At 46.6% G+C, this 27,723-nt stretch overlaps 1 long non-coding RNA gene across 1 annotated transcript in view; it reads right to left on the bottom strand.

The window, feature by feature from the left end:
* Positions 1-839: 839 nt before the first annotated feature.
* The window catches only part of LOC125711866 (uncharacterized), a 42,629-nt gene continuing 15,745 nt past the window's right edge, over positions 840-27,723 (bottom strand). The window contains exon 3 of the long non-coding RNA XR_007383127.1: positions 840-1,015. This is a non-coding gene — a long non-coding RNA (uncharacterized LOC125711866). The remainder of the gene's footprint in view (positions 1,016-27,723) is intronic.

The raw sequence follows: 27,723 nt of genomic DNA, 5'->3' as shown, positions 1-27,723 counted from the left end.
GCCATTCTGGATTGTTCCGGGCCTTGTACCAGATGCCTCCAAGATGGGGTCCAGACCCCACGCCCCTCCCCATGACCATGAATAGGACATGTGGTTTCACAAAATGGATAGATTGTTGCACTGTCAGCAAGATGGCCTTAGACGGCAGGATGCTAAGCTAAATGGCCTGTACACTAGATCCCATTTTCAGGCATCGTCCATGAAGCTGAGGGATTCTCCATGCATGTGTGGCCACGTAATGTATGTGGGCTGTGTGACACCTGCAGCGGATGGGATTATTATGGCCTGTCAATGACATTTTCTCATGGGTTAAGCTGGATGGTGATTGGCATCACATAGCAGCCCCACCCAAGGGCTTAAAAGCTTGTCTAGAGCGGCAGTCATATGTGAACCAGATAATCCATTTCACACAGGAGGAGGGCAACATGGCCAGGAGAGCTGGAGGCAGGACTCATTAAAAGCACGTCCAAAGGGCGTCCGTCAAGCGTGGCCGGCTTGTTATTCAAACAGGTCACAGTCTTTCCGGCTGACATGGAAGGGCATCACCTGCGAGTATCTTTATCTTCCAGCCAGTTTCTGAACCCAATCCTCCGGGACCCCCAGACAGTCTGCATTTCCGCTCCCTCCCTGCTCCCAACACACCTGTAGCAGGTATTCGATGTTCTTGATTGCTTGGTTGTTTGGTTCAGGTTTGCTGAGAGCTGGGCGGGAACAAAACGGGGAACCATTTTAGCCGAAATACCAGAAGAGGTAAAAAAATTTCATCTCATCCATGGCACATTAGCAAACGGGGAAATAAAATTTACAAATCCATGACAGAGACTCCAGTAGATGTGCTGAGGGCCCAGTGTGCGAGAGAGTGCTTCACAGCTGTATGATCTGAGGTCCTGTCATGACTGGAAATCCTTTAAAAAATGTCAGGCCCTATCGAAAAGCCTGGTTCCGTCTTCAGTAGCTCACAAGTTCTTACGGCACTTATGTCCATTGACTGGTGATTTTGTTTTCAGAAATACATCTTTAAAAAAAAAAAAAAAAAACGAGTTTCAGAATTGAAGATGTCAACTTTGTCAAGGGTCCCCACCACACTGGACTTTAACTCGGTTTGAAAAGTGGCTTTTTCCCTTTTTCTTCTTTCAGAAGCGTCTATATACTTCTGACAAGTTAATAGAATCTTATTTACCTCAAAAATGCATTTCAGACATCTTGCCTGTGTCAAATTACTACCTTTAGGAATTTATCTGAAAAAACCCAGATTAGTGGCAGACCCCAGACTGAGATGACGGCATTTAAAATTACACAGTTTCACTTCTGACAGCTCACATTTCAAATTATCTCTGACATTTAAGAAACGGTTCAGGCATACAGTAATTGTGTGATACTGCCAGGATAGCGCCGGAGAGAGGAAGCTATATTACACTCCTCACTCTGGGTAATTGCTTAACTACTATATGGAATTAGGCAGAGAAAATATTAGTCTTATTTGCCTTTAATTGATATTTCTTTCCTGTTTTGACTGGTGTGTTAAATGGTTTGTTTCAGAATCAGAAGGGTTCGCTGGTTTTAAGATATTCCTCAGCTGTAATCTAGTTTTTTGGCTAACTGGAAGATGAGATAAAAAAAATAAATATATATTTGTGTGTGTATATATATATATATACACACACACACACACACACACACACACACACACACACACAAATTCTGCCTCTGTGTACTTAAGGGTTTTGGTGACAGATTTCATTCAGAGTCGCTGTTCTCTGTAGCCCCTGATGTCTGTAGTGAATATTTACAGGTATTACCAACCCTGTGCTACCGCGTTTGTGTTCGGAATGACCGAAAAACCTTCAGAAACACTTTATATTCTTCCCCTGTCCTGTGAGCAACATTATTCTTGTTCTTATATTGTCATGAAGTCAACACATTTATTGTCTGACAGCACTCAGAGTTAGCTCTGTTATTCTGGATGTGACACAAAGTAGCCAACTGTGAACAGAAAATATAGCAACACACAACTATAATGGAGTCAGCATATACGAGAAAAACTGCAGCATATATGGTCTGGTTGCACGAGTGAAATATGGACAATTTTAAGTTCGATTCAGGCTGGAATGGGAGAAGAATCGTTTGGAAGGTTGTCAGACATGTTGAGGTCAGATTTAAAATAATGAGGCACTTCACATCACAGATGGGAGGGCGACATGGCCAAATTTTTTATCGTTTAGATGTTTTCAGCATTCCAGTGAGTACGTTACCGTCCTCTCAAGACGTTCATGGAAATGTCCCCCCCGTATAGATGAAGCTGGGGGCATAAACATAGTTTTTATTTACTTTGAGGTCCAGCATGGGATGGTTAATTACCCAGCCAACTCTAAATTATAGCATCTCTTAAACACATGCTGAGCTACATATCTGATTCTGAAACACTTGAGAAACTTTAACAAGATTCTCAATATTTTTTGTATAAGCCAGGAGAAATGTACATGTAATCTTTGAGTCTTTGAATACTATGTACAATGAGGCACAAAACACCTTCAAGGCAGAATTAAATAAGATTTGACACATTTACCGTAGTACGGTATACCTGTTCAGTACAAGTCAATCATGTTATGAGTGAGAATGAATACTTTACAGACTCAAAAATACATCTCCATTCAGTAGCTCTGTCCACAAAAGATGAAAGATCCACATCAAAATAGCAACTAAACAACATCTCTCCATCTCTATCCCTCACATTGTGAGGAAGAATGGCAAGTAAGGGTTAGTTTTTGTCATCAGGGTCTGTAACATAAAATTGACTTCTATCTTGCATCAAACCTTGGAACGGGGAATCTATGAGCGACTGATTTGAGTGTATATTTTGGATCTGGGTGCTGGTATATTCAGTGTAAAGCATCCACATTGCGTTTGCCTTTCAAAAATACGGGAAACCCATCTGAAGCTTTGCAATCCACTTACAGAAGTTATGGAGGAAAATCGCATTACACATTCATTTACCTTCCTGCTGGAGTTACTTACTGTATTGATTTGTACAATTAGGGTAATGCTGCCTTTGAGCAAAAAATTAAGCCAGTTTATAAATGCAAAACAAGGTGCATTTGCTAGTGCAACGAAGATGAAGATTAACAGCTAATTTAAAGATAATCCATTTCATCCTTACTGTTCTATACATTTAACCAAGATATTCATTATCCTTAAGAAAAATGCATTATGGCCTCAGTACTATTAGGAAAACTGTATTCCAAGGACAATGTAATCATTTAATCACTGATAAGTTCATAACAGAGAATGGTTAGCAGGTAAATTTTCTTCTGTACAAAATTGGAATACATCTAAGCATACGCGTAGTAAGCAGAGATGTTCCAGATGGATAGTACAGGCTCTCTCTGCCAGTCACTTTCTGAATCTCGACAGGCCTGAACAGTAAAATCATTCTGGTTAAAAAAACCAGGAGATTAATGCCTTAACTTTCTCTGCTGTGTCATCCTGTTCAAACCATATATATCAAAATGAATACAGCCGCTGCTCTGTGAGTCACTGTAGAAGAGCTTAAGGCTCAAAAGAAACTGTACTTTTACTTTTGTATTTCTCTCCTAGATTTTACCAAAAATATGGTTACCGTGGCAACATTTGTTCCAGACTCCCAAGGGTGAATTTATCTTTGATTGGAGGAAAAAAAATTATTAATTCCGCATCTCAAGCTCCAAAAAAAAAAGCACTTTAATCCAGTCAAACGGATAATGTATATGACATCTTATAAATCAGAGCTGGTTATGTGCAGTTTGTGGCAACAATAATCGCTATTCAGAACGCAGCTTTTCTGTCGTTTAATCTTTCGAGTTGCGAGTTTGTGGTAAGCGACGATAGTAACGAAAGACGGGATGGCTGCGAGGGATGATGTTTCATAAATATTTAGCAGAACTTCACTTCATGAAGGAGGACTTGGCTGAATGAAAGTTTCTAGGTTTCCCGGTGTCGGACGGCAGGAAATAGCCAAACGAGGGTCCGGTGACCAGACAGGACTGAGAATTCTGGTGCCATGTCTCAGCGTTCCTGCCTTTAGCTGACCTTTAGTTCTGAACGTGACGTGGTCTCCTGGGAGACTTATTATGTTCTGGGTTCCTGATCAACAAAACATTCAACATGTCAGCTGCAGAATGATGTCGCTCACTCTGCGGAACGTACCAAAATCTGCTCTGCAGGTTTCGCTACCACATGGTGTCTCGGTGAGCCCCCTCCCTTTCACCATGCCTCGTGCACGTCAATAGAAGCCGTGAAGGCCCTCCCCGCACGTGTGCACTCACACATCGATTGTCCAGGATGTGATTTCGTAAGCAGCTGCATTCACCGCTCCCCTAAACAAACCAGTCAGAAACGGTACTGAAATCGAGAATTTCATTAAAAACCCAATGACCATATATACCTCCCCCCTGCGCAATAAATTACACTCCTGCTTTCGGGTTTTCCCATGACGGAAATTCATTCATCGTCAATGTTGGCTCACTACCTTCGTAATTATTTGAGGCCGATCATTAAATCAGCAGGTCAAAGCGTTGTCTACGACTGGCTACTATGTATCAAAACGCAGTCGCCAGGGTGACCAGCGCTGACCAGCTCTGCTCTTTCGAAATACAATAGACATGTTATGTTTTTCTCTCCCGCAAAGCTTAATTGCTTTATTGACGTCATTATTGGTACGCCGAGTCATTCAGCAGACTCGTCTGGAGAGAAATCAGGCGCTAATTAGGACATATTCTCTAAATCACAGGAACACTCACTCTCTGGAATATCATTTCTGATCAGAGAACATATGTACAAGATATCATATTAAAAGGCCTCAAATAAAATAAACAAATTTTAATTTTTATATTTATTTTTTTTATTGAAATATTTAAATTTGCAGATGTATGATAGGAAAAGGAGAGGATTGTGATTTGAGGCAGCCTGAGTGTTAAAAGACAGAGGAGCTCCCTTCCTCTGTCAGGATGGGGAATAGTTCACTGTCGCTAATCTGCGACTCAGGAGACGCTAGTGTGGAATATGCCTATTTCATTAGAGATAAATACTGCATCAAGAAGGCCATCTGAACTATGGACGCAATTCCAAGCAGTGAAATATCCCCCCCTGTGTCACGCTGCTGAGCTTCATACAGAAGCAGAGATCTCAAGCAAATATGGTAACAGTCAAAAGTTTGGACACACCGAGCTGCCTACAAAGGAGAGCGATGGTGTCACATCACATGACCTGGCCACCTGACCTAAACACTGTAGAAATGGGTTTGAGAGGAGTCTGACCAGAGAGTGAAGGAAAAGCAGGCAGTGACTGCTCAGCATATATGTGGGACCTCCTTTAGGACAGCTGGAAAAGCATCCCAGGAGGCCACCTCATGAAACTGGCATGGAGGAGACAGTAGGGTCAGCCACTGGAGTTAAGGGCCTTGCTCTAGGGCCCAGTGGTGGGATCACTCTGCCGAGCCAGGGACTTGACCCAGCAACCTTCTGAGTCCCAACCCAGAGAGCTTCGTCCCCCTGATTAAATTAGTTTTTTTTCACATACTTTTTTAGCCAGTGCTTAATTCCATATGTGTCAGTTTATAGCTTTGATGTCTTTATAATTCTTCAAAAATGTCGAGAGTAGTACAAACAAATCTTTCTGTAAGTTGGTGTGTCCAGATTTTAACTGTTACTGTATATTTTCCTGAGACAAAACAAATGACTAAAACAAGCCCACTGAGATGATAGGATTTATTCTGCAGAGTGCAGGATTTTTCAAAATAGCTTTTGACTTCTGAGAACCTCGGGGAAGAGAAGCTGATAGGAATTTGCTGATGAAGCAGTCAGCTCCAGGCAGAGCTGGTCGGAACCAGCCGGGGCCAGTAGGGCCGATGGTATCCGCCATGCCAGGCTGAGGGTGTACATTGGGAAGCAGTTCCCAATTTCAGCAGGTTCGAAGAGGAATCCGAAAAAGCCCAGACTCAGCAGTCGGACTTGTCACGTTTACCGGGTTCAGCAAACATTTATCATGCAGTGTGTGCAAATGGCTGTTAGCTGTGTTTGACTTATCGGGTAAACAAGGCGTGATAAAGCCGGTTCCGTCTCCCTCATTAACGCTGTCATGTACGGCCTTGTCCTCACAAAAGAAAACATGCATCTGAATCAGGATATGAAATTATTCTTATCATTTGTTGCTCTGATTCATTGAAAGTTAAATCAGCATGAAAAGGGACAATTTTTTCTAAATTAATTTAATTCTGTTACTATGCACATACACAAAGCTCATTGACTTTGCCGCCCATTCCCTAGAAGCCCATGAAGATTGAGATTCACTAGAGACTCTTATGGAGTGTTGAGGTTTCAGTGGGACAGATGGTCTTAATATGGATGTTATTTATGCACATTCAGGGCAGGTTTTTTAGCTTACTTCTTTTCTGAGCTTTGGTTATTTAACCAGAATTATTATTCACAGTTTTATGATTGTTATTGGTAGAATTTTGCTAAAACTGGTCAGTGAGCTAACATTGAACATTGATCTTCCAAGGAACACAGATAAACAGTCTGCACTATAAGTGACATCAACTATGCTGAATAATTACTACCTGTAGCTTTGTTTAATAAAAGCTTATTTTTTCCAAAAATTTTCGCTGGAACAAAATCAAAGACCAAGAGATACACAAAAAAAAAGCGCAAACGTTTTATTCAACAACTGAGAGTCCAACATGTTACATGCATTTTTGTAATCACTTGCAATCACTTTGCCTGCTTCACGCTAAAATGGAGTAGCTGTTATTGTATTAGCCATTAGCATGCAGGCTAGCGTGTGCGCAGACGTACCTATCAGGTCGGCTGGAGGGCCACGGCATGGCTGTTACCGGTCAGTGTCCCTGTCTGTCTCCTCTTTCTGACAGGCCAGTAAATTGCCCAAGTCACTTATGCATTATGGCACAGTCCAGTGGGCAGATGGAAACTGACCAGTGTCTCTAAAACAATGTGACCTTTACACACTTGAATACACCCCTTTGTGTCTGCGTCTGATTCACATTTACTTACTGCACGCCGCTATTAAAATTTATATCTATTGGAAGAACAGAAATGATTCTGTGACATTTCACTGTTCCTCTGTGCCCGGTCTGAATTTGGAGATAAAGACATAAAATATATTTGCTTCTGTTATTATGGTGATGTAAGTACATTTGGATATGCTCATGTACGTCTGATTAATTTCTATTTATTTTTCCATTTTGGATTAAAAAGCAGGTTTTTAAACATGGTAATTACGACAAAAAATTCCAGTATCTGAGCCATGATGCCCCCCGCTGTTCTCAGTGAAAGGTCACTCAATTCAGAATAATTTATTATTGTACACTGGAGCTACACACACCCGCGTCACTCTATTAATCATGTGACTCCAAACCGGCATTAATATTCAACAGCGAGCACATTTACAGAAAACGTCTCAAATATGAGGATAGGTAACTTCAGCCGCATTTCATTAAGTCAGACACGACGAGGTCGCTTTAATTAATTGCAGCTGGCCCTTAAATGAAAGTTACATTTTTGTTCCATTTACTTTCAGAGATTGTAAGAAATCAATTTCCCTCCTGATTGCAGTGCGGAGATATTCGGCGGTTAATGTTTTAATCAAGTGGCCACGGACGAAAGCATTCAGGCTGTCGCCAAAGAGGACAGAGCCGGCGAGCCTGAATGGATCTCCAATGCAGCAAACCCATCACACTTGCATTCCTCACTTATCCAGCCCGTGTGCTGGGGACTTTCCCCCAAAAATTACTGCTAAAATTGAACTGCTATTAGAAATGCAATCCAGAAGTTATGGGTTAGGCCAGGCGTGGGCGCTGGATAGTGTGTGTGTGTGTGTGTGTGTGTGTGTGTGTGTGTGTGTGTGTGTTGGGGTGGGGGGGGGGGGGTGGGTTAGTTGTAATCAGTATTATATGCTTTCATGGGGCCCAAAATCATTAGTGGCACTCCAGGAGCCAGGAATTTAGTTGACATTCCTACAGTACAAATACGAATTTGTACGGATTCTTCAAATCCACTTCTTTGTAGCTCCCACTTTTCTTTAGGAATTACTGATTCTCTGTCACATGGTATCCCGTGCCAGCCAATCGGAATCACCTTTGCAAACACGCCACACATAAATCGCTCCAAGCGCGACATCTCTTCATCCAGCTGCTATGTGTGACATCACTTGCAGTGCTGTCGGTATAAGAATCAGATAAAGTTTATTTTCTAGTTCATACAACTGACCTAAACATACAGTGAAAACCAAAGAACAAATGATTAAAGTTTACATTATATTCAGCGATTGCTCATACACAGACAATACTCTCACAAAAATGTTAAGGTTAACTGATTCATTTCTTATTTAATACCAGTTAGAGGGACATGGGCTTTTACTTTGTAATTACTATCATTTTTTCTTTATGGAACACTGAAAAGCGATCATGTTTAAGAACCGGACTCAGATAATTTAGCGAGCATGACTAATTATTGTATTATACCCACATTTTCCGCAGTAATTATGAACGCTGAGTTTCCCCTCTATGCCGGACACCCCCATACCCATGGGATATGGGTACATTCATTATTTTACATTTTCTCTGTGTCTGCTCTCTGAGAGTTTCCTCTTAGGGCTTGGGGAACTCAAGGAAGAGACCACAGCCAGCATGGAGATGTGTCTCTAGCCTCAGTCATGGGTAGGCCAAGCAGATAGGACTATGGGATCCAAGGACTGAGCCTTGGGGTACACCTAGTTTCCAGCTCACTTTTATGCAGGTCAGACCTGTGCATCATTGGACAGAAAGGTTATGTGAAAGACAGCAGTGTGTAAACCAGTAGGGAACTCAAATTACAAACTGAAAATATGGATTCTCTGCTTCTGTGATGTTGGTCTAATCTGAGCAGTACTCCAACAGCAGACCTCCAGGCTTCGGGAATGACCGCGGGCTTGGCTTAATCCCTCAGACATGGTTTAATGAGCAGCATTTTAGCAGGAGTAATTTTTTGATTCTGGTTATAATGCGTTGAGGGTATGTAATGGTGTTATCGATTAACTCATTGATCGCAGGACCTAGAGGTGCGATATGGGGTTTGCTTTGGAGGAGTCTGCACTGGCTGGCACGAGTTTGCATGTAGATCTTGCACACCCTTCAATTTTGCTGCCCTCGAGACTGGGCCGATAGCATCGATATCCCCCCCCCCCCCAAACCTCTTATCAGATGTCCACTCAGCTTCTCTTCCTCTTTGTAGGAGAAGCAGTTAAGAAGGAGCTTTTCATTTGGCCGTCAGAGACAGAGGAGGCAGGGCAAGCTTTTAAACCAGAGTCATTACGCTGTAATGCTTCTTAATGGCCGTGTCAAGGTGAGGGCCCAACACGGACACAAGGAGCAGCTCTGGTGACTTGCTAAAATTGCCCTGCCATTCTGGAATCAAGGACCAAGCATGTAACCGTAATACAACACAAATTACTTTGGCCCCAGCGGTTACCCTAGGTTTTACTCAAACCACAAACGTGTTGTTTCGGTGATATTGAACCAGGGGTAAGTTCAGCACCCTCCCACCCTCAGCGCGGGAATCACCCAGCAAGTTTTTCCACAGAGGACATTTTGCATAGTGACACACATACGCTATAGGAATTCAGTTTATCCAGAACTCCATTTTACTTCACTTGCTGTAAAACTAAACGATGTCCCTGAAGTAAGCAATTTCATGCACTGGAATAATTCTTCCGGGATCCTGGGATATTATAAACGAAATAATACCTCAGGTCCATAAAGCACATTAACGCCATTGTGGCGTGAAGCTGAAATCCAGGTCTTAGGATCTGTATGTTAGGGCCTAGGGGGGTCAAATAGGACACTCTGTTTACGTCCCGAGAGAGGCCTGTATCCCACACAATGCCCAGAGGAAAGTGCAGCCGGCAAAAGCTACAGGATGTGAAGATTAGCACTGGTTTGCTTAAAGCATTTTTGGAAATGGTTCACTGTTAGTTTAAAATGGTAAGACAGGTAATTTATTGTACCATGAAGGTACGAGACAGGAAAGACTGTAATGTGAGAGTTCAGAGCATTATGTAAAGACATATTGAGTGCAAATGGAAAAGTGAGTCTGTATATTGTGAGAGGTGTTAGAACCAGGGTAATACAAGGGGCAGTTTAAGCTTTAGATTTGTTCCTTGACAGCGTGACGATGTGTGACTGTGTAGTGCTGTGTGATGCTGATTGCAGACACAGTCCAGCCGAAAGGAGAGGAAGAAAACCACAATGCGTTTTAAAAATGTGCCCCTGCCCAACCATGCCTCTGAAATACCTAGAGGCAGGCGACAAGTGAGGAGGAGAGTGGGGGCACGTACACACGCATGGCCAAAGGGGGGCACTAGCCTGGAGGGGGGGACAATGGGGGAGAAGATAATCAACAGACTGGCCAACGCTCAATACCTGGAAGAGACATCTATTTGTAATAAAAGTCCATTTGAGATGATTGATTTAAAAACTGGGGTACAGTTTTGTGGCATTACTGCTGTCATGCTACTCCTCAATGTTACATACAGGGACAAATCATCCATCCATCCATCCTTCAATGACATTTCCAGTTAGAGGACCATGAGATACATACTACAAGCTTAATCAGGTCCATATACGTTTAGAGGCACAACAAAGAGTGTCAGATTTATTTGGGTTATATAGCTTCATTAAACATGCACTATTGTATTTTCCACTGATGCCCGCGGACTGATGCGAGCTGCCTACGAGCTCCGCCCTCTTCGCATCTCGGGCTGCGTTTCCGAGTAGCACTCTGGGTCTGGATTAAAATCTCTGGCATTTGGACAGATAAGTGTGAGCGAAACTCTTGAGTTCATACATGTTGCCTTGGGTGATAAATAATCCCCGTTGATGATATTCACACTCTATATCACAATGATAAAATTCTTCTCTTATGCAAGGCATTGATAAATTTATGAAGAATCTTTTACGGCAGGGGTCTCAAAATCCAATCCTTGGGGGCTGGAGCCCTGCACATTTTTTGGATTCCCTTCACATAACACACCTGATTCAGGTCCTGGTGTTAATTACTACATGGCTCTTGAGCTGAATCATTTGTGGGGGAACAGGGAAAGAACTAAGCTACACAGGGCTCCGACCCCCCAGGATTGGAGTCTGACACCTTTGTTTTATAGATTTTAAGAATGCCCTCTCTGGGCAACAGGTGGTGTGATGGTTTAGGTACCAGTATATAATGTAATGGCTGTGAATCAGGTCTCAGGTGGGCGAGTTTGTTGGACCGTTAGTGAGGGATTACACCAGTATGTTGAGCTGTAGTGAACACAGGCTTCCAAGTCTGGAAAAGAATGGCAGCCAACAGAAACAACCAACTTGGATTGCTGGTGCTGTTAGAAACAGTTAAAACTTTTGATTAGTTTCACTGCTTTGTCTGTATAAGATTAATGCCACCCTCAGGGGACACTGTCCACACTCAAGATAAACTTAGTATATTGTACATGTAAACTGAACTTCCTACTTCTGCATGAGAAATCCCTGATACGACCCTCCTTTACAGTACAATCATCAGCATTAATTTGATCAAGGTGGGGCCGCAGAGACCAGGAAGTGGATTTAAATTATAAGGAAACACCCATCTTGAAACGCAATCAAATGTTTACAGGATTATCATGTTTAGTTTAGCGTATCTCCTCCATGCTTTCCTCTCTGTTCGTGTCACTCGGCCTTACGATTTCTCATCAGCTTATCGCATGGCAATATCATGATGCTATCAGTTACATGCATCGGCTACACGCTTGTCTGCCTCCATTGTTAAATTGAATTTGACAAATCTCTTTTTATCAAACTGACGGTTTGATATAATGAGTTTACCCGGCCGGACGGAAAGCGGGGCTTCGCCATGTCACCTCGTAAGCGGACGCAGCTGCTCGCCCTCGCGGGAAGCAGCATCTTTTCAGTTCAGTTCCTTGAGACCTTTTTAGCGAGTCCAGACAAAATGACTGATCAGTGCCCAGTGCCTGATTAGATTAGATTCATTCTTCTGCTTTAAATCTCCGTATTAAGTTTAATTACAGCTCCCTGCTGTGTTGCCAGAACAAAATATATCCTTTGAAAAGTAAATGGCTTTTTGGATTTCCAGCAGACCTGCGTTATGCTCAGAACAGAGGAGTGTCGTGGATTCTGAGGTCAGAAGGTAATTTGATCGAGCTGAAGGCTGGTTGAGACTTGCCAGGGGGCCACCGTGTCGCGCCATTGGGTGCCAACCACACTGACACATGGAGTTGAAGCACTGCATCACACTCTCATGACACAGGCGCATTTCTATGGTGTGCCTTTACAGCCCCAGCTACGACAGACGGTTTTTCACACACGCCGTTAAGTGGAACAGCGAGGGGCAAAGAACAGTTGGCGTTTCAACTTTTATTCGTCATACACAACTAAACCACAGTGGAATACCGTACATGGTTGCCTAGCTCCAGACTGAAGAGGAGACACAAGTCTAAGAGACAACACATTAACAAACATTAAATAATAATCACATCGGTATCTGATGCCGGGGAAGATAAAGAAAACGACACTTTAAACAAAAGTAAACACACGGTTTTGTAGGAGTAGGCAGGATAGCATGTGGGCGGAGTCACGACATATAGGAAAAGGAGGGTAAACCAGTTTATGCATCATGCATCAGCCCGTGCAGACAATGCGTGACAGGTCACTAACGTTCATGACATATACTAGGATTTTACACAAATCAGGTGCATATAAACCTGTGTTTTATAACTGCGAGCAAAAGGGTGACAGTAAAACTGGAGAACAGCTCCCTGAGGGGTGTTTGCGCAACCGCAAGACACTAAAAGAAGCACACAAAGTGCAATAAAGGGCATCGAGCCCTTGACATTTGAGGCGAGCTGCTTGAGAGTGCCTGCTCTGCCCTGGGATTTCCGGGCACCTGACTAGATAACGGTCAGCTGTACACACCCTCATCTGGCTGCTCTTATATCCATATAGACTGCCAGGCCAACATTTCAGCCATCAGTGAGCAGGCTGAGCTATCCATCACTGCACCAGGGCTGCTAACTTTGGTCAGCTGGCTGGCGTGAGGTTTTTAGTTTGAGACAAGGCCGCACAGACAGCCAAACGCATATCCGTGTAACAGTCTTATTACCTTGTAAGCAGTCTCGGGTTTGCAAACTACCCAGTGCGTTTGATGTTATAATTTTGGGTTTGTAATGGAATAATGCAGATTTGCCATAAGATTTCTTGCGTGAGCAGGAGAGTCTGAAAGCACCTTGCTGGAGCTCAAACCAAAAATGCCCAAATAAATAAATAAATAAATAAATGAAAATCACTCCTCTCTCATTCACTCAGATCATCTTCTTCCTCGACCATCATTCCTCTCAGTCACCCAGATCTTGTTCCCTAACAAATCCTCTGACACAGACCTCACTCCTCACAAATACAGTCCCCCCCACTCCCAAAGATCCAGCTCAGCTTTTTCAGAAGAACACCAAGCAGCCCACACCCGGAATTTTAAGCAGCACTCTGCACACGGCTGCCTGTTAATTACCTAAACGGCTCAGGATCCGCACCTGCTCTCAATATGCTTCACGGCCTTTGATTACTTCAGCCTCTCCCTGCTTTTGGACTCTCTCAGCCCAAACATACATGTGACACCGAGAAGCAGGAGTGGCATCCATTTTTTATTTTTTTTTGCTTTTTATAACTCAATCAGATCATTTACATATTCGGGGCAAACCTGTGAATGAATCATGTCCCCCAGGTACCCCCTGCTCTGACACCCTTGGCTGGTCTGTCAGTTTTAATGCAGAGACAGCCAGTGATGGGTGAAGGCAAATCGGCAGGCTTAATCACGGCGCGTGAGCCAATGAGGGCTGCCCACAAGGTTAATTGGCAAATGGAATAATTGCCTATTAAGCTCAATATGTCTGAGGATGTAAAAAATGAGCTGTAGCTTTCAATCTTCTGCCATGGCTGTGGCCAGCTCCTGCATACGCCCTCCCCTCCCTCCCCCACCAGCGCGTGAGCCTTCCCATTGGCTTCGGCAGACATGCTTTAGCTCCTCCCCTATTCCATCGTCCCATGGCGTCTGGACCCCCTGCTCTGTGATCTCTCATTTCCTGCGTCACTCTCGATGTTTGAGGCCTCAGACCACAGCAAAGGAGGATCATTCGTATTTGATAAGAATGCAGCCCCCAAAGTGTGACACGCCTTTCCTCCCCATAGCCCCCATTTAAGTTGCCCATCCTGATGTACAGCATGACGAGCTTCTTAATTTCACCCTGTTTACTTTAATATGAGACGAATTTACTCTGCTTTAAAAGGCTCCTGCATTATTTAGCCCATTCTCTGCAGCATTAAAAGGGAGTATTCTGCTTTTGAATGAGCTCTGCTGAATTTTAATGAGCACGTAAATACTGGAAAAGATTATCCAGCCCTTAAGCATGAGTGCTGTTGACATGGTAACTGTAGACACGGAAACGAAGGGGCCATCTGTGAGTTCCGCCCAGAGACCTATGTGTGTTTCCCCGATTTGAGATTCCACAGCTCTTCCGATCCCAAGTCGTGACTCCCTGCTTTCACATGCCTGACCGGTCTGTGCCCCACAATCCCCCGAGATCAGTGTTTTCCAGCCCAGTCCTCAGGGGCCCCCAGCCAGTCCACATTTTTGCTCCCTCTCAGCTCACAAAACACCTGCACCAGGTATTCTGTATTCCTGACTGGCTGGGAGTTGGGAGGGAGCAAAAATGTCAACTGCCTGCGGGTCTCCGTGGACTAGGTAGAGAAACAACCTTAGGCAAATGGATCTGCCTTAATCAGTGGGGCTTGGTGAGCGGCAGGCTGCGTTTATGGACAACGTGAGCATTTCGCAGACAGGCCCGGTGCCGGTGAGGCTGCAGACATTCTTGGTGTTGGCACAGTTTGAAGAGACACGGAGTGCTGCTGCACACCAAACACACTCATCAAACATTCATTCAGAAAGAGCGATCCATCGGGCTCCACTAACAGCGCCAGCGCGCCTCAAAGCCCACATTTCTGCTAATTTCTCCTTCTTCATTTCTTTTTGCTTTTATGCATTTCGTGACACTTCTTATTTCTGACAATAGAGCCAGACGATGTAATTGAAAATGTAATTGGAATTTAATTGCATGTCTAATTGCCGGTGACGGAGCAGGATGGTGCAAAGACGCCCTCGTCTCTCGGTATTAAATGCTCGTGTGACATTTCATGTCAAAACATTTAAGCAATTTGTGGAATGGAATGAGAGAAAAGTAAAAGAGTTAAAGTGAATGGGGCTCAGAACTGGGAGGTGATGCCTACACTGACTTCTCTGTAATTACCTGCAGAGCACATATGAACCACTCCTAGCCTCCATTACTCAAGAGAGGCTCGTTGAAGGGGTAGATACCAACATCACCTTAGAACTAAAGTCCATCTGAGGCCTTGCATCTGCCCGTCTTTTTGACGGCTTTTACTGCCATTAGGGAATCACAGCAGGAAAACTTCGATTATACTGCCTATCTTTCAGCTGCTTATCTGTTACGCATGGAACAAGGCATGGGTTTGGGATGCCAGTCCATCACAGGGTGCACTCACACATTACCGGCAATTTCTGTCTGTCCGTCTTCTATCTAGTAATTCTGGTCGGGGGTCACAGGGGGCTTGGAGTTTATCCCTGGCAGCACAGGCCTGGGGTCCACCCTAGACAGGGGGGCCGGTGCATTGCAAGGCACAAATACACACACACACAAGGTCACACACACCATAAGCAATTTAAATGTGTTTTTGCTAAACCAATTTGTATCTTAGCCCTGTAAGGATGCCGTGACTTATCTGCTGAATTTTTATGAGAAGTCTGTTATTTAACTAGACCTATATGGCTGATTTTTACATTTTATAAATGTAAAGTGTGCATGTAATTAGGCCTCCCTGTGTCAGGCTGTATTGTGCCTAGAAAGCAGTACGGAAAGACCAAAAAAATGACCTGCATTTTACGATGAAACACAATATTTTATGCATGGTGACACTACAGAGGACTCAGCAGAATAATCTGATGCACAAACAGATTACACAAATATACACGAGGGTGAGATTCGCATCCCGCAGCTGTTTCCTGCAGGGGTTGACGTCACAGCGGTGCTCCCCCCCTTCAGCTGCTTTCAGACGCCGGCGGCTCAGCTCTTGGACCAGTTTCAGCTTCCCCGCGGGCTCCTTTCGTTGTACCCTTGAACAAAGTGCTGGAACTGAATTAGCTCTGTGAAAATGCACAGCTGTCCTGTTAGATAACTGCCTTGGCGATGAGCAGCCCAGCCCGCATGGCTGTCCCTGCAGGTTTTCATTCCCCCCCCGCTCGTCTCCCATTCACCACGTACCGCCTGCTCACACCTACCGCTATAATCCATGCTTGCTCTGCAAACATAAGGCTGGTTCCATGTGAGCCAGGCATTGCCGGGGAAACTGATATTTTCTCTTATTTCCTCGTCGCTGTCAGCCATGTCCCCCAAATTAGATTTAATGACGGCCCGGGATGCCGGAACGTGCACGGGCTAACGGACGCAGACGACAGGCAATTGATCGGCCTTTTCGTTTGCATTTAAAATGGACTTTCGCTCCACAAACTCGATCCGCTTCAGCAGGTACTTCTTAATCGGCTGGTATCTGTCAAGCCGAGGTGGGGAGGCCAAGTTCGGAAATACGCAGAGTGCGACGGGGGGGCCACTTTATCTGATTACCAATAAAACACATGGCAGTGTGGGCCGCTCGGATAAATAGTGTGTCGGTTTATAGCGCCCCCTGCTTAACGAGGAAACTGTCAAGCCTTGGTCGTAATGATTTTTGATCCCATTGCTCATTGTCTGCTAAATCTATTCCTTCCACTCAATGGCCACTAATTACGATTTCAAAAATTAATTACACTTTTAGTACATACCAATTACACTGTTCTAGCCCCATAAAGTGACATACACAACCAAGGACAGTACTGGTTAAAGTCTTAACTAGTTCTGAGATTCTACCCAGTTAATCATGACCACTTCAGTTAGTTCTGCTAATGACAGAAAGAAGCTACTGTATACACATACGGATACCGGTGTGATATTATCACTCTCTGAGCACTACTGACCGTCCCCATCATGCTCCCAGAATGCTCTGGGTCTCTGTCTCATAGGTCGACTCTGTGGTCCTCGTTTTGTGGCTCTGATACAAGCTGCGAGTGACATAATTCTGTCGCAGAACATGAGACATGTGATTAACATGTGCCAGTGGCACTCCGCGATACCCCTACATGACCCTTCACATGTGTCCTACCCGGATGCCCTTTGGTCTGCATCTCTGCAAAACTCTTAGACTGAAGATTTGCTTGTGGTTACGGCCACACAGAAATGCATGCTCGACTGCCTACAGATATACTTTGACAGTGATAAGCAGAGATGGAAATTTCTGGTCCAGAAGGTAAAAATCCAGACTATGATTTTGTTTCAACCAACCAGTTGAGTACTCTGTGACTCAGTTTTGAATTTTGTGTCATTATTAATGTAAAGCGGTGTGGTGGCCTTACCACATGGTTGTGGGTTTGAGTCCCTCCCCCCCTCTGTGTTGAGTTTGCATGTCCTCCCTGTGTCTGTGCGACTTCCCTCCAGGTACCTCGGTTCCTCCTATAGTCCAAAAACATGCACCGTCCAGCATGCAGAGGATGGAATTCCCATCCTCTTGCCCCGGGTTTCCTGGGACATGCTCCCAGCTCGCCGCGCCCCGCTTTGGACAAGTAGTCATGGAAAAGGGATGAATTTTTATGCCTATTATTAATGCATTTTTTCCATAAAAGTTACCATTTTAATGGAGGTTCAGTGTGAGAGCTCTTGGCAATGATAACGTTACAATGATTTTACATTAATTAACAGGAACAGAAAGGTTTACTTGTAGAGACGTGCAAGAGCTACTTCAGACAGAAGGAGATTACCTTTCCTTATTAAAAACGTCAGAAATCGAAACACCCTGTTGGTATGACTGGCACGTGTCGCCACCTGGATCCGGCGTTTATCTGCCACTCGCCAGACGGGTCTTCCTCTGTGGCTTTGAATTTCCTGCTTTAGTGGCGTTTTTGCTGCAAACAGGGAGCAGCATTGGTGGGGTCCTGTGCTACACGCCGTCTAATTGGCTTAGCCCACAGCTGGATCTCCTACATCTCGGCCCGCCACCCGGCAGTGCAACGTTGGTTTTTAGTTGCAGCCAAGCTCTTAATTAATTAACCTTGGAGGAGCTGTTGATTGAACGAATCACACTGTTTAAATCTCGTTAAACTGTACATATCTCAGGAGTCGCAGCATTTTATTTATTTCTTGTGATTAATTGAATTTGTGTCTGTCATGGAAATACCTGCAAAGGTGAAAACAGAAGACGCTGATGCGTCTATTTATTTATTATTTATGACTGAAAGGATAAATATTCTGTATATTGTATGTGTCATGCCTGGCTCGTCCGCTCCTCATGTGTGCCACGCCCCCTGATTACCCACGTGTACTTCCCTGATCGTCTCCAGCTGTGTCCGCTTACTTTGATTAGTCCCGTCCTATTTAAGTCCTGGTCTTACCTGTTCCCCTTGTCCGTCATTGTGGTTTGGTGGTGTGATTCTATGTTTTAGCTTCGTACCCCGAATAAACCCCAATTTGGCCTGATTTCGGTTTGTCTGCCTGTTCATACCTGCCTACCCGCACGATCGCTGCTGTACCCGCCAGTGATCGTGACAGAATGACACGGGATGGGCGCTTGCGCGCTCTCCAGGATCTGTCTCCCTTTGGACGGCGAGGAAGAGGAACCCATCCCCTTCCCGTACCCAGAGCCGGAGCTCATTTTTCCGCCGTGGGTGTATGCGGAAGGAGCTCTGCCTCCCGCCACTGCCAGAGACCGGAGGAGGAAGAGCAAGGGTTCGAAGATCGCCCCGACGATCACCCTGGGGGTGTGCACCCTCGCCCCAACTTCTTCCCCGGTGGAGGATCGGGAGGTCATCCTGATTGCTCCGAAGACCCCCAGTTCGGCTAAGCTGCTTCCCAGAGCAGCGTCTCTAGTCCGGAGACCCCACGAGGCCAGGAAACCGCCTGTGCAGCCGCCTCCGCGACACGCGGTGACCGCCGGACCTGAGGCGATTTCAACACCTCTACCGGCCGCCACCATTGCATTCGCCTCCAGGCTCTTCACCCTCCAGGGGTTGTACTGGAGGGTGATGGGGGAACCGGCGGAAAGGGAGGATCCCGAGGCGGAACAGCTCTCCGCCCAGCTACTAAGGGACTTCGCCGTGATCACTCCCACCTCTCCGGAGAGTGAGCTGGAGGTACTGGCGGATAGTATCCGGAGGCTGATCACGCTCCGGAGAGCCCCAGCTGCGACTCCAGCGCCGGTGCGGACCCCGCTCCTGAGCAGCTACCTCCGCAACCGCTTTCCCTGCTGAACGCGCTCGGAGAGGCGGGCCTTAGGGAGGGGGCCCCCGTGAGCGAACAGCCGCCCCTGCCGGTGGCTCCAACGCCCACGCAGCCACCTCTGCATACGGCTCCAACGCCCGGGCAGCCACCTCTGCAGGCGGCTCCAGCGCTGGGGTAGCCGCCTCTGCCTACGGCTCCCACACAGGAGCCGTCGCCGCTGTCTGCCCAGCCTGAGCAGCAGCCGCCACCGCCTGAGCTCCCAGAGCAGCCGCCACCATTGTCTGCGGCTCTAGCTCCCGAGCAGGCGGTCCCTGTGCCTGCAGACCCGGCTCACGAGCAGGCGCTCCCTCTGCCTTCAGCTCCCGCTCCCACACCTGAGGCGCTCCCTCTGTCTTCAGATCCCCCGCCCACACCTGAGGCGCTCTCTCTGAGAACTCCTTCGCCCTCACACCGACGACCTCGACCCCGATTGAGGGTCGTTATGTCTGTGTCCCGCAAAGGGAGGGGACACAGACGTAGGACGGGGGTTCCTCCCGCCCTGCCCCCTGGCGCGTCCTCCCTCACCGGCGCTAAGGCGCGGTTGGCGCCTGCTGGTCCTGGCCCCCCGGGTCGGCTATTGCCTGCAGGTCCCCCTCTACAACCTCATCACCCTGCCTCGCTCCCTCCGCCAGTCCCTCGGCGGTCGCCTGCAAGTCCCCCGACGGCGGCTCCTCGGTCGCCTGCAGTTCCGCCCGCTCAGAAGACGTCGCCGCCTGTTGCGTCTCCCCCCCTCTCCTTGCCCTCGCCAGGGTCCCTTCCAGCTCCCTCGTCCCCTTCCCTGGTCTCCCCTCCAAATCCCTCCTCAGTCCCTTTGTCGGTCCCTCGCCCTGCCTCCCCGGCCGCTCCAAGGTCCCCTCCGGCTCTGGCCTCCTGGCCACCTGCAGCCCCTCCGGCTGCCTCCCGAAGCCCGCTGTGGCTTCCTCAGCCGCCTCTTAGTTCCCCCTCCTTCGCTCCCTATTCTCCTGTCTTCGTCCCTCCCGTCATTCCGCCCTGTGCTACTCCTGGTTTTCCGGTGTTCCCGCCCAGCACTCCCAATCCGTTTATTCCGTCTGTCCCTTCCGTTCCGCCCTTTATCTGTCTTTCTGCCTTCCCAGTCCTTTGCCAAGTCCTGTCTTATGTCCTGTCGCTTGCTCTGTTTTGTGCTTCAGTCCTGTTTCCCGTCCTTCGTTAAATTTGTTCTTCATTTCCAGGTCCCGGTTCCTGTGTCCCGTCCGTCGCCTCCTCCCAGGCGCGCCTGGAGAAGTGCGCCTTTGGGGGGGGGGGGTTCTGTCATGCCTGGCTCGTCCGCTCCTCATGTATGCCACGTCCCCTGATTACCCACGTGTGCTTCCCTGATCGTCTCCAGCTGTGTCTGCTTACTTTGATTAGTCCTGTCCTATTTAAGTCCTGGTCTTACCTGTTCCCCTTGTCCATCATTGTGGTTTGGTGGTGTGATTCTATGTTTCTGCTTCGTACCCCAAATAAACCCCAGTTTGCCCTGATCTCTGCCTGTTCATACCTGCCTACCCGCGCGATCGCTGCTGTACCCGCCAGTGATTGTGACAATATGCATGACAACGGAATTGTTGATGCTTTTTGTCCAGTAGCGTTACCAGGATGCCATTTTGGGGAGGGTATGTGGGTGTGTTGGGTGGCCACCAGTGTTCGAGTTTTCAGAGGTCTTCGGAGGGTCTACTGATGTGTACCAGTTGTTGAGCAGGTGAGGGGGGAACACCTCAGGATGAAGCTATTAAATGCCCCATGATTAGTTAAATTTGGCCCCACCTGTAGCCACACCCCCAGTCCAGGCCAGTTTTATAGGAGCCAATCCCACCATCCGTGGCCATGATTGGGTTTATTGATGGCTGGATGAAGGAGGCCCCCACATCCACAGCAGAGGAGCGAAGGCGCAGGATTCCCCCAGACACCCCGCCTTCTCATGCGGGCCGGCCGGTCCGGAGCACGTCCGTCAGCCTAATCGCTACTGACAGGACATACAGCCACTAACGATCTTCTCTAAATCAGTCTTAATTAAGTGTTGATGATTGCAAAGCGGGTAATGAATCTGCGACACTCTGGAGCCGGGTGGGGCTAGAGGGGTCAGCGGGGGGCGCTGTTACACATTGTCATGCGCGGCGAGTCTCTCGCACGGTGCCGCCGTTTGCTGGAGTTTCAAAGTTAAGTCGCGGCGAACTCTTTTAAAGTTATCACACAGCTTCTCAAACAAGAGGCTGATGGCCTCTCCGGGAACGCGGCATCTCCTCCACAGAAGGAAGACAGGCCTCCGGGTTTCTGCACCGATCTGAGTCAGAGCCTTAACCATCTACTTTAGGCAGCCACGGTTTCAAAGCTCTGCCAACTGTACGCAAATTGGGACGTCTTACGTGCGGCCCCGCTGTCACGGTGGCTGCGAGGCGCCCCCCCCCTCCTCTCTGTGCGTCAGCCGCACCTTCTGCCAATATCCTACAGTTAGAACGACGGAAAAGGCCAAGAGCAGCGGTCGTGACGACGAGAGCTGAAAAACCCAAATGAGCTGCTTTTAGCAGATGTCAGCTAGGCAACTGATGACCTGTTCGGTGGGGATTTTACCCACATCTCAATGCCACGCAAAGTTAAACAGCCATTCTTGCAGCAGTATAACAGTTTCCATCTGCCAGAACATTGACTTCCTATTAAAGTCACATTACCGTAAGATACGGCACCTGAACGGCGGTTATGGGAAGACCGTAAGCGTGGCGTGGACAGGGAATACAAAGTATTAACGAACAGAACTTACAGAGGCGATTCATAGATTTTTCTAAGGAGGGGAGCATAAGAGTGGTCAACCTCGTCATTAGGCAATGATATATTTTGAATTGGTGAGTGACAGGAGAGGGGACCAGTGGTCCCGCCCGCCCGTATACACCCCTTTCAACTGATAGAGGTGTATATTTCGTCTTTCCTCTTAAAACTGGAGAGGAAAGGATTACCGTATGCAGAAACATGTTTTGTTTTGTGTGTTTGACAGAACAGGGACTTGCCAATTTAATTTGATGACATTTAATGACATTTTAAGACTAGGCTGAGCTATTTTCACAGAGTAGGACCACAACACTGAGTGTGGGAAGCGTGACAGGAGTGCTAACAGTAAGTGAAGCTGAATCGAGGCTCTCTGGTTCTCTGATGAGTTTTCCTGGTATTAGAGTTTAACCACGTGGGCTGGGGGGGGGGGGGGGGGGTCAGGTCAATAAGAACAAACGAAATCCCTGAAGCCCCCACCAGAACAGCAGAAGCCAAACAGACACGGCCCTGTATCTCAGTGCTGCTCTTAGTCACTATAAATTAGGAAATAATTATTCCTCCAAAGCCAGGGCGCTGCGCTGGTCTGATAAATGAAACCTCAATGTCTGGAGACGCAGAAGCCTGAAATAAACATTCGGGCCGAGTTTAACCCCCCTGTACTTCACCTCGAGGACTGGCAGAAGAGAGCACATTCAGGCTGCTCCATCCTATTTTTCCAGCGCAATTAGCAACAGCCTCTTGTGTCTCAACAATAATTAACGATGATTAGTTTATTACCAGCTGTCTAATTCACTTGTGGGATTTCTGGAATGGCGATGCTCAGTGCAAACATGCAGCACAGACAACCAAAGACGGACACAGTTTGCCGACGTCCGTCACTCGTACATACTGGGCAGTAAGCAACATGTTTGTCACGTGTGATGTAACACAAGCGCAGTGAGCATCCATCCAAAGCACAGTGCAGAGTTAACTTGCTGTTTACATGTCATGTTAGTTCCTATCCCTGCAGTGTCCTAATTAGCTCCAATATTTATTTTAGCTCTATGTGCTTGTTTCATAATGCATCCCCTGGGTGCTCCTGCATTCATTACATAATCCGACGTGTAATACGCGTGTGATCACACGAGTGCCGTCGCTCACAACACAAGATATGGATGCTGGTGAAATAGAGCGTTAAAGAGCAGGTCCACAGTCTGCCTGTACTGTGGAAGTGCTCTGTGATTCTAATCGCCATTTTTGGCTTTGGGGGGGGGCACGGGTGTGATACCCACTTCGACCTTGGTTTCCGTCCGTGGGTCTCAGACATCCCCTGTAGTCACACCCAGCACCTGAGGCAAATGGACAGTTTTAAACTGTTTTCATGAATCTTTTGATCATAATAATTGATCAAAGCTTTAAAAGTTTGTAATTATCTCGATTTTCTTACTCTACTTCTCAAATTAAATTGAAATCCCTTTGTGTTCCCTGACTCTGATGTCATAACTAGCAGCTCTGTTAATCCCTTTGTGTTCCCTGACTCTGATGTCATAACTAGCAGCTCTGTTAAGCCCTTTCTGCTCTCTGACAATGATGTCATAACTAGCAGCTCTGTTAATCCCTTTGTGCTCCCTGACTCTGATGTCATAACTAGCAGCTCTGTTAAGCCCTTTCTGCTCCCTGACTCTGATGTCATAACTAGCAGCTCTGTTAATCCCTTTGTGCTTCCTGACTGATGTTATAACTAGCAGCTCTGTTAAGCCCTTTCTGCTCTCTGACAGTGATGTCATAACTAGCAGCCCTGTTAATCCCTTTGTGCTCCCTGACTCTGATGTCATAACTAGCAGCTCTGTTAAGCCCTTTCTGCTCCCTGACTCTGATGTCATAACTAGCAGCTCTGTTAATCCCTTTGTGTTCCCTGACTCTGATGTCATAACTAGCAGCTCTGTTAAGCCCTTTCTGCTCTCTGACAGTGATGTCATAACTAGCAGCTCTGTTAATCCCTTTGTGCTCCCTGACTCCGATGTCATAACTAGCAGCCCTGTTAATCCTTTTGTGCTCCCTGACTCTGGTGTCATAACTAGCAGCTCTGTTAATCCTTTTGTGCTCCCTGACTCTGGTGTCATAACTAGCAGCTCTGTTAATCCCTTTGTGTTCCCTGACTCTGATGTCATAACTAGCAGCTCTGTTAATCCTTTTGTGCTCTCTGGCAGTGATGTCGTAACTAGCAGCTCTGTTAAGCCCTTTCTGCTCTCTGACAGTGATGTCATAACTAGCAGCCCTGTTAATCCCTTTGTGCTCCCTGACTCTGATGTCATAACTAGCAGCTCTGTTAAGCCCTTTCTGCTCCCTGACTCTGATGTCATAACTAGCAGCTCTGTTAATCCCTTTGTGTTCCCTGACTCTGATGTCATAACTAGCAGCTCTGTTAAGCCCTTTCTGCTCTCTGACAGTGATGTCATAACTAGCAGCTCTGTTAATCCCTTTGTGCTCCCTGACTCCGATGTCATAACTAGCAGCTCTGTTAATCCCTTTGTGCTCCCTGACTCTGATGTCATAACTAGCAGCTCTGTTAAGCCCTTTCTGCTCCCTGACTCTGATGTCATAACTAGCAGCTCTGTTAATCCCTTTGTGTTCCCTGACTCTGATGTCATAACTAGCAGCTCTGTTAAGCCCTTTCTGCTCTCTGACAGTGATGTCATAACTAGCAGCTCTGTTAATCCCTTTGTGCTCCCTGACTCCGATGTCATAACTAGCAGCCCTGTTAATCCTTTTGTGCTCCCTGACTCTGGTGTCATAACTAGCAGCTCTGTTAATCCTTTTGTGCTCCCTGACTCTGGTGTCATAACTAGCAGCTCTGTTAATCCCTTTGTGTTCCCTGACTCTGATGTCATAACTAGCAGCTCTGTTAATCCTTTTGTGCTCTCTGGCAGTGATGTCGTAACTAGCAGCTCTGTTAAGCCCTTTCTGCTCTCTGACAGTGATGTCATAACTAGCAGCCCTGTTAATCCCTTTGTGCTCCCTGACTCTGATGTCATAACTAGCAGCTCTGTTAAGCCCTTTCTGCTCCCTGACTCTGATGTCATAACTAGCAGCCCTGTTAATCCCTTTGTGTTCCCTGACTCTGATGTCATAACTAGCAGCTCTGTTAAGCCCTTTCTGCTCTCTGACAGTGATGTCATAACTAGCAGCTCTGTTAATCCCTTTGTGCTCCCTGACTCCGATGTCATAACTAGCAGCTCTGTTAATCCCTTTGTGCTCCCTGACTCTGATGTCATAACTAGCAGCTCTGTTAATCCCTTTGTGCTCCCTGACTCCGATGTTATAACTAGCAGCTCTGTTAAGCCCTTTCTGCTCTCTGACAGTGATGTCATAACTAGCAGCCCTGTTAATCCCTTTGTGCTCCCTGACTCTGATGTCATAACTAGCAGCTCTGTTAAGCCCTTTCTGCTCTCTGACAGTGATGTCATAACTAGCAGCTCTGTTAAGCCCTTTGTGCTCCCTGACTCTGATATCATAACTAGCAGCTCTGTTAAGCCCTTTCTGCTCTCTGACAGTGATGTCATAACTAGCAGCTCTGTTAATCCCTTTGTGCTCCCTGACTCCGATGTCATAACTAGCAGCCCTGTTAATCCCTTTGTGCTCCCTGACTCCGATGTCATAACTAGCAGCCCTGTTAATCCCTTTGTGCTCCCTGACTCTGATGTCATAACTAGCAGCTCTGTTAATCCCTTTGTGTTCCCTGACTCCGATGTCATAACTAGCAGCCCTGTTAATCCTTTTGTGCTCCCTGACTCTGGTGTCATAACTAGCAGCTCTGTTAATCCTTTTGTGCTCCCTGACTCTGGTGTCATAACTAGCAGCTCTGTTAATCCCTTTGTGTTCCCTGACTCTGATGTCATAACTAGCAGCTCTGTTAATCCTTTTGTGCTCTCTGGCAGTGATGTCGTAACTAGCAGCTCTGTTAAGCCCTTTCTGCTCTCTCTCTCTGATGTCCTGGAATTTTCAAACCTAGGAAATGTGTGGGACTCTGGGACCCACCTTACCTTCAGATCACCTTTAATTCCTCGTGTGCATATGGTTAGGAATGTTAATGACTCCCTGTTCGCTAGACTGACTGCTTCTGAAAGTCCTGTAAGTTATACTCGTTCCTTTCATCCTCACGCTGGTCCTCACCTCTCGGCTTGCTGTGTAGCACTGGAACCCAGCCAGGCCTTGGTAATCAGACATATGACGGTGATCAATATTTCAGGGAGGTGATGTGTGACCAGTTCCAGCAAAACAAAGGCCTCCTGGGAGCTCTGACAGTCCATTAGGTCCAATGGTCATCACTCCTCTCTCTTACAAAACGCTGGCACTGAGTTTGAGCTAAATCAGTGTAGCCTCAAGATAGGCCATCGTCACACAAATGCTCGTTTCAGCAGTTCACGGATCAACCCATAGATAAAAGTTCTGTCCAGGTAACCCAGAGGTGGAAAGTTCGGGCTCAGGAACTACAAATCCAGACCAAGACTTTGTTTAAACCAACCGGTCGACCTCTGAAGAAGCCCCTCTAAGTGCATCTTATTTGGTACTGCAGCACTGGGACTTGTTCAGAATGAAACTAAAGATGCATGAAAGCAAAATGTCAACATGCATGTTACTTAGTTACTCGTTAAGTCCTGGCGATCCCAGGCACGACATGTGATGGTCCCCCAATCTCTGAAATAGGAAGCAGATTCACTCAATGATGTAGGACTGAGTTGGCCAGACATTCATTGTGAACCAGTCCCCATCCTGACAGAAAGATCAACGTGTCTAATAATAATTCTCTAGATCAAAGAGTCCTCATTATCGCTGACGCGTTCACTGCTCTCATCTGAGGCAGTAATGAGTCCATTCCGATTTTTCTCCTTCTTACAGCGGCTCTCACGGCACCCCATGTGATTTGGTAATCAGTATAAATACAGCACTGATTAAATTCGCGGGACGAGGGGAACAGCCCTGATATTCTGCGTTTCCCAGACCTACGTAAGCGACGGGTGTCAAAGCTTTTATCAAGACGACCACTGCTATGCCATGTCCAAGTGAACTTTGGCAACTACTGGATAAACTCAGAGCAGCAACGGGCTCGCTGTGATTCACGCAGACTTGCACTCTCTGGAAGGGTACCAGGATTAATAACATGAATACAATGTGAATTCATGACATGATGCAGAGCAAAACGCCAACGACTGCATTCAAATCACAAACACGATTCCCAATAAGAGTGCTGGGATAAATATGGGCATGCGAGAATACTGGAAAGGTGCAGTCAACATAAGCAGCATAGCCAATGTAGGTTCATACCCTTGCTACATTTTGGATACCATAGGGCCTGATGACGACTTCTGACCTGTGATTGTGTCCAGTTTAACAGGGCCTCCCATCTTGGGGATGCGGGCAGATGGGGAAGGGTGTGTGGAGGTACGCTCAAAGGAAAAACATTTGACCCTTGACTTCCTTCGGCCCCCATGGGATTTCAGC

The sequence above is a fragment of the Brienomyrus brachyistius genome, chromosome 17 (assembly GCF_023856365.1).
Source record: "Brienomyrus brachyistius isolate T26 chromosome 17, BBRACH_0.4, whole genome shotgun sequence".
In the NCBI taxonomy this organism is placed as follows: Eukaryota; Metazoa; Chordata; class Actinopteri; order Osteoglossiformes; family Mormyridae; genus Brienomyrus; species Brienomyrus brachyistius.
This window is presented reverse-complemented; position numbering and strand designations above follow the sequence as displayed.